Below are 10,806 nucleotides of genomic sequence, written 5' to 3'. Positions count from 1 at the left end.
TATTCATTCAAACTAGCAAAGACCTTTTTGAGACTGAATATTACTATAATGAATAAGTATTTTAGCAAAGATTATATTTATGAAAAAATGTTTTATTTATTGTTTTAATATATGGAATAGAAGTTACTGAAATGATAGCCATAAGCTCTGTTTTGCTTCACCGAGTGATAGCGTCCACGTGAAAAAGAGAGAAGAAAAAATATTTGCCTTTGGCACTTGTTCATCCTGACTTGCAGAGGTGAATAGGATAAACGAAGCAGCAGACAAAGATTTGGTTATTTGATACTTTCCAAGACCCTTTGCCTTTTGATAAAGCTAACCAAAATGACAAAAGAGAGTCTTCAGAGAGATTTTCATACAGTTTATAGCAAATCAAAAGAAAAAAACAAGGTGGTGGATGTGGGGGGGAGGTTAACACCCAATCTTGTGAGCTTATTGTAAGATCCGACAGGCAAAGGACATTTTCTCTGGTTAATGGGCACGTTATAGGGGCCCATTGTAAAGGTTGAGTTTACAGTTATAATAATAAAAGTGTAATCCACTCTCTCAGAGCTAAATCAGCCCCACACTACCAATGAATAAAATTTAGCTTCATGGTCTTCGGTAGTCATAAGGTAATTATATTATGTAAATGTGCATTTGAGGACTGAAAAGTAAATAGTTCAATTCTAGGATGAGATTTCTTATTTCAGTCAAAATTTGGCAATTCCCTAACTTCACTTTTCAGTTGTTTAAAATGAGTACGTTTGTATTTGTCCAGACACATAGCCTGCTATTTATGTAATTGGTTCTTTGCAGACATGAAAGAGAATGACGTTCATGCTCTGTGAGAGAATCTGGATCATTCAGCAATAAAACACAGGCCTTTTTCATTTAAGTTACAGGAAAGCTTAAGATAAGACAAAGCAGCTGTACAGTGTTAAACCATTTCTTTTATTAGAGTTACTCTGTAATAACAACAAAGAAAATGTATTTGCTGTCTATTTACTTACAGCAGAAACAACCAGATGTTTGAAAGAAATAAAAGATAATGTACAAATATCAAATCTAAAATATATATGCATATACATACACACAAAAGCATATGTGCATGCAGATAAATATAAATTAAAAAATAATAATCTTTGATCCTTTGGACAAGTGCTAGTTTTTCTTTGTTTATATTTTGTTGCTGTTGTTGATGTTGAGGCAGAACATTAAACTACCTAACTAGCAGCAGAAAAAGATTAGTAGGTAGCAATTCTGTAAAAAATGAACATTTTCAAAGTGGTTCATGAACTGACAATGATTAAAGAAAACTCCACTTTTGCAAAGAAAAAATATGTGGAATAAATAGCAATATTTTCCATTTGTTCAAAACCAGAGGCCTCAGCTGAATTACTATTTTCAAGTTTGTGCACCATAATTTAAGAATTTAGAACAGCCAGAAAAAGACCAGAGGATAAAGAATAGTCATTGCCTAGAAAATATAATTTCTGTAAAAAGACTGAATGAGCTGGGACTGTTTATTCTAACGAAGAAGAAACTATGGAAAGAACATGGTGGTAGTTTATATAATACATAAAAGTATGCTGTAAAGAAGAAACAATTTCTTAGGAAAATAATAATAGTCTTCAGTTCTAATTGCGGAAAATTAGGTTAGATGTTACTAAGAAACCCCCATGGAACTTTATAACAAAGATAGCAGAACATGTAAATAAACTGAGAGGTTCTTAAATCTCTGTTACGGGAGGTCTTACAGGAAGTAAGTAGGACAAACAGCTGTCAAGGCTATCGTGTGTACAACTAATTCATCCTTGGAGCAGGAGTTTCACTTCAACTACTTCAAGTCTTCTAAGATCAACAGTGAGGTTTTTTGTTTTGTTGTTGTGTTTGGGTTTTTCTTTGTTCCATCAACAAAACGTTTCACTATGATCATCACTGATGCATTTTTAAGACATGACCTTTTGTCTTACAGTTACTGTGACTAAATGTATGCATGCAATGTAATCTAAATTCTGAAGGCTAGACAGGGAGACACAGTATCATAGGTGTATTATAGGTGTACTATAGGTGTACTATACAGGTGTTCTTCATTATTCCCTTTATTACAAGAGGAGAGAATTCATGTTCTTCTCATGGAAGAATACTTAATTCAAAGCTCAGCACAGTGTAAACTCACTGGACTCAGTGATCTCGGAGGTCTCTTCCAACCTAGATGATTCTGTGATTCTGTGAATCACTTCCAAAAGCAAGTGAGATGATTAATTAGCAGGTACATTGCAATCCACTTAGTATATCATAAAATCATACATGTAGAATATCCGGAGTTGGAAGGGACCCACAAGAATCATTGAGTCCAACTCCTGGCTCCACACAAATACCAGACCGTACATCTGAAAGCACTGTCCATACGCTTCTTGAACTCCAGCAGGCTCTGTGCTGTGACCACTTGCCTAGGGAGCCTGTTCCAGTGCCCAGCTACCCCCCGGTAAAGAACCTTTTCCTAATATCCAACCTGAACCCCTCCTGACACAATTTCATGCCATTCCCATGGGTCCTGTCGCTGTTTACCAGAGAGATGAGCACTTGTCCCTCTGCTCCCCCTCATGAGAAAGCTGTAGACTGCTCTGAGGTCTCCTCTCTCCTCTACTCTGAACAAACCAAGTGACTTCAGCTGATCCTCATATATCTTGCCTTTTAGAGCTTTCACCATCTTTGCAGCCCTCCTTTGGACACCCTCTGATAGTTTTATGTCCTTCTTACGTTGTGGCACCCAAAACTGCACACAGTACTCGAGGTGAGGCTGCACCAGTGCATAGTAGAGCGGGACAATCATTTCCCTTGACCGACTAGCAACGCCATGCTTGATGCGTCTTAGGATACACCTTGGCCTTTTGGCTGCCAAGGCACACTGCTGACTCATATTCAACTTGCTGTCAACCAAAGCCATCAGATCCCTTTCTGCAGGACTGCTTTCTCATCCCACAGTTGTTATATACAGTTGTTATATATGTCCCTTCCCAGGTGCAAAATCTGGCAGTTCTTGTTAAACTTCATGCAGTTGGTGATCGACCAGCCCTCACATTTTTCAAGATCTCTCTGCAAGATCTCTCAATCTGTGAGGGAGCCACCAGCTCCTCCCAGTTTAGTGTCATCTGCAAACTTACATAATACACTGCCAAGTCCTGCATCCAAGTTACTTGTGAAAACATTAAAGAGTATGTTTCTCTTAACAATTAATGTTATGTTTTCATGGACTTGTTAAACTGTACTATCATTCACACCGTTCAGTGCTAGCTGTTTTTTTAAGCCTCAGGTGTGTCCCCTGACAAATGAGAAGTCAAAGCTAGAACGTGTGCTGCATAGATACATATTTGTACAATAATTACTGTCTCTAATTAAAAACAAACAAACAAAACTCTTTCAGATGTTCTATCTTTTTATATATAATGACAGATAATGTTAGATAATACCACTACTGAGAGGAGTGCTGATTTCTTGTTAGATCAAAAGTTTTAATTTGTGCTTCATGAAGGATTCATTGAAATAATTTATTCTAGAAATAGAGATATCAAGGGTAACTGTGAAATGGTCTAAATCCATAGAAAAATAAATGAGATTACTTCGTGTGAGACCTTAGTGGGCGAGTGGTAAAAAATACCTTTTTGGTATGCAAGTGTTTTTTGTTTTGTTTTGTTTTGTTTTGTTTTCTGCGGTCTCAGCTATTCCCAATTGGTTTGAAAACATTTTAGAAACTGCGTCTGGCAAATTCTAACTGTTTTTCCATACTCATTTTGGTGATACTGAGTTGATACTGAGTTTCTAGTGCTTGGTTTTAATCATTAGTTAGTTGTGCTTCCGTATAAGTTGTTTTTTTTTTTTTTTTCCTTGAAAATTGAATTACTGTAAATGGTTTGTTTTTCTGTTAAGCATAAATATAAAGGAGAGATTTGTCACCATTAGGGATGCTTGGACTCTGTCATTAACATTTTTTTTCTTTGAAAGAAAAGTTTTACAAATGATGGATGCTAAAGGTTATGTATTCAGTTTAGAAGAACTTTTTGTGATAATCAGCTTTATTTTGTCCCAGAAGAAAAACACATATACAGATTGTATTTATTGGAATGGAAATACAACGCTTTGATGTAAGTCTCGTTAGAAAGTAAAAAAGAGACTAAACCAGACACAGTGGTTTGTACAGACTGCGTGTTTCCAAATCTTTTTGACATTCTGTCCAGAAGAATCAACCAGGCAACCAAGGGGATTGAGAAGAGACTTCCTAAGTGATTTTAAAAAGTAATACAGTTTCTTAATTCATCAACTGTTATTAAATTAGTTTGCTCCCTCAACTGTCACCTCAGGTTTCATTCAAACAGCATTCTACAGTAATATCTAACCGCAGGACATGTATTCACAAAACCATTTAAGATGCATCTTTTTTTTGCAGATGTTCTCTGTGTATTCTTCCATACAACAATTTCTTTTTAATGACTGTGGAACAGCAATACTGTTAAGAAGATAAGATTAAAGAGCATAAATTATGTGTTTAACTTAGGAATTGTTTAGTATATCAAATAGTTGGGCATGTCCTTCTCCTTCAAAGCAAGTGCTAATATAATTAACGAACTTTCCTTTTGAAATGAACAGTACACTAAAAGAAATTTTACAAGTGTACATATGCATAAAATCTATTCACAAGCATTAATGTGTGCATACTATATTGGATTTATATGGCAAGGTTTTGGTAGCAGGGGGCTGCAGGGGTGGTATCTGTGAGAAGAGTCCAGAAGATGCCGCTTGTCTGAAAAGGGCCAGTTTGAGCCATATGCAAAGGGACCTGCTGCTGACCAGAGCCAAGCCAGTAAGGGAGGTTGATTGAACCTTAGTGAGAACAGATTTAAGAAAGGGAAAATAAAATTAAAAACAAACAGCAACAACAACAACAAAATGCTGTACAACAGTAGCTGGGAGAAGGGAGTGAGAAACAGCCCTGCAGACACCAAGGTCAGTGAAGAAGGAGGGCAAGGAGGAGCTCCAGGTGCCCCAGAGCAGTTTCCCTGCGGCCTGTGGAGAGGCCCCTGGTGGAGCAGGCTGTCCCCCTGCAGCCCATGGGTCCCACATGGAGCAGATCTCCATGCTGCAGCCCGTGGAGAAGTCCCTGGTGGAGCAGGTGGATGTGGCCTGGAGGAGGCTGTGGCCTATGGAGAGCCCCTGCAGGAGCAGGCCCCAGGCTGGAGCTGCAGCCCATGGAGAGGAGCCCGTGCAGGAGCAAGGGGCCTGGGGAGAGGTGCTGCCTGTGTGGGACCTGTGCTGGAGCAGTTTGCTCCTGGGGGATGGACCTCATGGTACAGACCCATGTTGGAGCAGTTATTTAGGAGCTGCTGCCTGTGGGATGCCCATGCAGGATCAATTCAGATAGGATGGCAGGAGCAGAGGTGGAGAGTGACAGTGAAGAGTGATGGAGATGAAGCATTAGGGACTGACCACAGCCCTCATTTCCTTTTCCTCTGCACCGCTTGGGGGGAGGAGGTAGAAGAGGGTGGGTGGGGGAAAGGTGTTTTTAATTCATTTTTAGTTTCTCACTGCTCTAGCTTGTTAGTAATAGGTAATACATTTTATGAATCTCCCTATGCTGAGTCTGTTTTGACCATAAAGGTAATTGCTGGGTGATTTCCCTGTCCTTATCTCAACCCTTGAATCCTCTACATCACATTTCCTCCCTCTTTCCCTTTTAGGAGGGGGAGTGAGAGAGTGGTTATGATGGAGTTCAGCTGCCCAGCTGGGTAAAACCACCACACATGGATACACTGTTTTCTCTTCAATGCCTTTTTACACATCCTCATCTGTACTGAAGTCCTCACTTCTGTTCTCCTTCAGATAATGGCTGAAACCTTATTTGCTATTACACCTCCAGAAGATTTTTATAAGCTTGTCACTTCTATTTTTGATGAGTAAAATGTTTTGTTGTTGTCATTGTTTTGGTTGATGTTGGTGTGTGTGTGTGGATTTAAACATTTATATTTTGAAGAATGTTGGTTACCATGCATGCTACTGGACAAAAAAGGCTCTTCCTCTCCCCGTTTCTTTCTCAGTCTTAAGAACCAGATGCATGATCTAAGAAATCTTACCGTGTAAGAGATAAGAGATTGAATGTTCACATCTACCAGTTTGCCCAGTTACTTTACATCCTGACACAATGCAGTGTTCTGTAAATTACATTACTCTGTACCCTGTAGTCGTTTATAATTACTGGGCAAAATTTAGAGAAAATTATTGAAAGAATTCATAACTTCAGATTAACATTACAATAATTCTTCATCAGGAAAGGAAGAAATGTTTGGAAACACTACTATTAGGGATATTTGTGGCAAGTGGAGATGGTGCAAATTTAGCAGCCTGATAGAAGTTAGGCTCCCTGCCCCCAGTTCAACCAGTAGGAAGGCTGAACATGTATTGCCAGCAGGTCTTCCCCTACACAAATGCACAATACAATGCACACGTATATAAATATGTATACTTACTTGGCCAACATTGACACACTCAGTACGCACACAAACACAAGCAGTGCTAATGTTCTCATCCAGTTTTTGTCTTTGCTTGATTAGGCTGAAGGTCTGTTTGTGGGAAATATGTATGCATGTATGTAATATATATATCTGCACTGTGGGTTCTTCTAGCAGCTGGGCTCAGACATTCAGTCTGCCTATTTACAGCTCCTGAATTCCATTTTCCCCAGTTTCTGGCACCTGGACATACAAGGTTCTTAGGCAACAGAACCGCACACAAGCACACACAAAACAAATGCACCGGCAGCTGACCCGCAGCTGACCCTGAATGTTCAGCCAATCCCATCTCATCCCATATCTTTGCTCTTCCCTCTAGACACACACACACACACAGACAAAAACGTATAAAAATTGGCACCCTAGACCCCAGGTTCCCACCAGCAGCTTCATGGGACACTCCTGGTCCCTCTAATACAAAGCTCAGTCTTAGAAACCTATGATACTGAAGCCACTTTGTTAGCCCCTTGTGATCTTGTTAGAAGTCATACACACACTTGTCATGAACTTCCTCCAGTTCTTGGCAGCACAGACAAACGGACCCCTATGACCCAAGCTCTCATTTGTGGAAATTCTTTCCTGGGAAAAAGAGTTGTACTGATAGCCTATAAAAGTAGCATGTCTAGGATTTGGAGGGGAAAGACTGAGGGCACATGTGAGATGTAAAAAGGCTTTGTATGGTTTTATGGTCACCTGAATTTATTTGTTTCCTGCACATAATTATTTACCTTCCTCTGAGTAGTCACCTTCATATCACTGGTTTCTGAATTCGTTATTCAAATTTGCTTTATTGTTATTAATACTTAAAAAAATAAGACAGAATATAGGCCTTAAAAATATGCATCAGTTAAACTCTTCAAGCTCTGAAATGTTTTTGTTTCTTACTAATGAATCATTATTATTAGACTTCCCCTGCTATATTTATCATAAATTTGCCTTTCTATATAAATTGCATTAAAAATTTACTAGTTCCTCAAACTATTTTCATATATTATGCTTCTAAACTATAAATACTGAATGTAAACATCTCTGCAAGCTTGCATTTGCCTCTCCTTGTTTTAGTGTAAATAGAGGAAAATAAATTGTTTATCAAAATCTGAGTGTTTTTGTGGCTTAATTCTGTACAGCTTTTCATCAAGTGTCATTATTTTTGTGTATGTACACAAAGTACAAGTAATACTAAACAAATAGTTTTTGTCCAATTCACATGACTGAACAATGACCTAGAAAACAAAGAATCATTACTGTGATGTTTATGAGAGGCCTCCCCAAATATAAAGCATTTTGGAAGACTTGCTTTTTGTATTACTGGGGTTTGGTTTTCTTTCTAAATATGATACTCCATATGCTGAACCAAAGCTTTGAAATATTGAATGTAATATTTTACAACTTTTCCAAAGTATGTTCAGGCAAATTACCTTTAATGAATGCAATATAGCATGTATCGCTTCATAATTATAATCTGATGTGAGTTAAACAGTTAAGCCTGGCTTCATGTATAAAGCTTAGCTAAAATATTGAGCTCGTCTTAAGTCACAAAACTTTCTTTTTTTTTTTTTTTTTTTTTTTTTTTTTTGTAATGACAATGAAATCTAAATGAAATCTAATCAAATACTTTATACTAAAGCTTTAAGCATCATGAAGTCCATCCCAGACTTCATCTCTTGGGGGAAGGAATATATACGTATGTGTACTTGTCTATCCCCAGGCTTTTATAGATAAAGATGTATAGATACCTCCAAATTTTGTTTCTGTCTGCCCATAAGCTACACCACTACATTACATGTAGCGAGTGAAATATTACCTATAGTAGGTAATTTTGATTCTGATTTTGATTCATTTGATTCTGGCTTAAGCATTATAACAAATGGAAAGTAGAAAACATGGACATATGTATACTAGCAAGAAAATGAACAGTAACACAGAGACAGAATAAGTAATAGCAATGCTACAAAAAAAAAAAAAGGCCTAGAGCCTATGTCTATATATTTAAACAAACTCTCCATATCAGGAGAGTAACTAGAATATATAAAAATTATTAGAATATATTTTAAAATGTTTCTTTTTATTTATTAAAAACAGCATACCATTTTATCCATCTTGCATATTATTATCAAAACAACCATTACAGTGAATGTAATATATCACTTTTGTATAGCAATGCAAATTATACATTTTTTATTTATAATTTTTTAATTCCTTTGACTAATTCAGGCAGGATAATAAAGAAGAACACACAGAAAAATAAAGTATGGCCAAATTTAGAGGAAAGATATATAAAGGGTCTGTTTTCCCTCCTTTCTGTGGAAACATACTTCTTCCTTTTCAACATAGGCAGGTGAGGAAAAGTGAGCCAGCCAAAGCTACAAAGCTAGTAGAAAAAAACAGCATGTAGAGGTACAACAGAATGTACCTCTATCATTCACAGAGTTGTGACTAATCCATGGGCAAATCATCCCATAGTAAATGACACCTGAAGTTTTATTAATTTCTAGTAAATTATCTGAACTTCTCCTCTCCTCTAAGTGAAGACAGAGCAAAGACTAGGGACTGTGAGACAACAGTAGCAAAGTTACTAATGTTTCAGTGGGTGAAGGTGGGCTGCAGGGCATCATACAGGGACCTTCACTCCACACATCATAGTACTGTCTGTGCTTCATTAGGCAGGGCATATGTAACTCTGAAAAGCAACTTGAGATTTTTTATATTGTTAGGTAATGATATTTAATCTATTGCTTTTCACGCTTCAGATCTTTTCTTGTTTGTGTTTCTACCAAGAAAAATTCCAAGAACATTCTTCCAGACTTGATAAGATGCAAGACTTTGCCCCTTACAGAAACAAAATCATCTTGTTTATACAAAAGAATAAATGATAATAATGTAATTTTTGTCTTATTATGTGGATCAGATGACTTCAAGGTCACATCAAAGGAGAATACAGTTGTAAAATAGTAGGTGTAGATAATAAATGTAAAAAAAGTCTAGAGATAAGCACTAGATAAATCTATTATTGAGGACATTTCCATGTCCTTCTTCTGCTGGGTGCCCCACACCTGAGCACAGCACTCTACATGGGGTCTCACAAGAGTAGAGAGGGACCTCCCTCTCATGAGACCTTGGATCTCATGAGAGCAGAGTAGAGGGGGACCTTACCTCTCTCACCCTGCTGGATGTGCTTCTTTTGATGCTTCTTTTTTTCTGTTTAAGCTTGGTCAGGAACTCCATGCAATTTTTGCCCAATTTCCTCTTTGTTGGGATGTATTGTTCCTTTGTTTGAAGGAGGTGATCCTGGAATATTAACAAGCTTTGTTGGGCACCTTTTCCCTCCCTGTCCCATTGTACTCCACCAAGCAAATCCCTGAAGAGCGTCAAGTCTGCTCTCCCAGTGTTCAGGCTAGTGAGCTTGCTTTGTGCCTTCCTTGCTGCTCTCAGGATCCTAAACTGCACCATTTCATGCTCACTGCAGCCAAGGCTGCCCTTGAGTTTCATATTCCACACCAGCCCTTCCTTGTTGGTGAGAATGAGGTCCAGCACAGCACCTTTTCTCATTGGCTCCTCTATCACTTGGAGAAGGAAGTTGTTAACAGTGCATTCCAGGAACCTCCTGGATTGCCTGTGCCCTGCCATGCTGTCCCTCCAACAGATATTGGGGTGGTACAAGTCCCCTATGAGACCCAGGACTTGTGAATGTGAGGCTGCTTCTCTGTCTGTCTATAGATTTCCTCATCTGCTTGGTCTTCCTGATCAGGTGGCCTGTAGCATATTCCCCCTATAATGTCCCCTGTCCCTGCCCTCCCTGTAATCCTAACCCATAGACTATCCATCCTTAAGCTGTCATCTCTTTATCCATTCCCATGCAGAGCTCCATACACTCCAACATCTCATTGACATAAAGGGCAATGTACAGTGCAGGGAGGATGTTTCCGCTTTATCTACTTTTCCTTCCTTCCACTAGTTCCCCATGAATTAACCTCTTTCTTAACATTACGTTTTATAATTATTGAGAGGAGACTCAGTTTCAGAATAGAAAGAAAAAATTAAATGTGTAGATGTAGTTGTCTGTCTAACCAAAAGTTAAGATCAGTGTAGATCTTGCTAATACAGTCAGCGGAGCCCAGAGACTAGTCTGTTGATCAAATATAGGTGCTTACTTCAGTGTGACATATTTTCCCAGTCTCTATTGTCTTAAGTGACTGACTCTCCCCTAACTCTAAAGGAAACCTAGACAGCTATCAAAGCTAAACATTCTATTAGGTTACAA

This window comes from Anas acuta, chromosome 1, assembly GCF_963932015.1.
Source record: "Anas acuta chromosome 1, bAnaAcu1.1, whole genome shotgun sequence".
Lineage (NCBI taxonomy): Eukaryota > Metazoa > Chordata > Aves > Anseriformes > Anatidae > Anas > Anas acuta.
Note: the sequence above shows the minus strand (reverse complement) of the source record.